Source organism: Geospiza fortis, unplaced genomic scaffold (assembly GCF_000277835.1).
Source record: "Geospiza fortis unplaced genomic scaffold, GeoFor_1.0 scaffold55, whole genome shotgun sequence".
Lineage (NCBI taxonomy): Eukaryota > Metazoa > Chordata > Aves > Passeriformes > Thraupidae > Geospiza > Geospiza fortis.
Genome location: NW_005054308.1, coordinates 5,681,369 through 5,681,963, shown reverse-complemented (window position 1 = coordinate 5,681,963; position 595 = coordinate 5,681,369). Strand labels below are relative to the sequence as shown.

The 595-nt window shown below is 52.6% G+C and overlaps 1 protein-coding gene across 1 annotated transcript in view; it reads left to right on the top strand.

Moving 5' to 3' along the window:
• TBC1D9B (TBC1 domain family member 9B) overlaps positions 1 to 595 on the top strand; it is a 28,024-nt gene that overhangs the window by 6,299 nt on the left and 21,130 nt on the right. The window lies entirely within an intron of this gene.

Sequence of the window (595 nt, the reverse complement as noted above, 5' to 3'; positions counted from 1 at the left end):
CTGGGCAATAAGCACAGAGATGGCAGATGTCAGTGTTTTCTGCTGTTGTAACACTTTCAGAGTTTGCCTGGAGGCTCTCTAATGGTTATTGAAACAAGAATAGTGGTTCACTAAATTACTGGGAAGGTGCTCTGCAGCCAAGCGATGAGAGGGAGCTGCATCTCCTCCTGTCCTATGTGCCGTGAAGATCATCCTTGGGCTGGGCCACAAGCTTTGAGTGGGCTCCAGAGCTGCAAAGCGAGGACCGAAATGTACCAGCTGCCTGGAGGGGGATGCCAGGAACCCCACACAGAATTCACGAGGCTGGGATGCTGGAAGGGCATGTTCTTCACAGCAAAAAGGGCAAATTAATTCCCATCTTAATTTGGGAGATGGAAGCATCGCCAGACAGGAGTGCTGGACGTTCTCTGCTGTTCCAGTGCCCGACCACCCCCTGGGGTGGATATTTTTCTAATATCCAACTTAAACATCCCAGTCCCCCTTTCCGACACAACTTCAGGCCGTTCAGTTCAGGTCTTTTCAATGCCACAATGTGCCACCGGAGGCAGAGGAGCTTTGCAGAGCGCGGCGGTGACCCCGACTGCCCACCATGGAC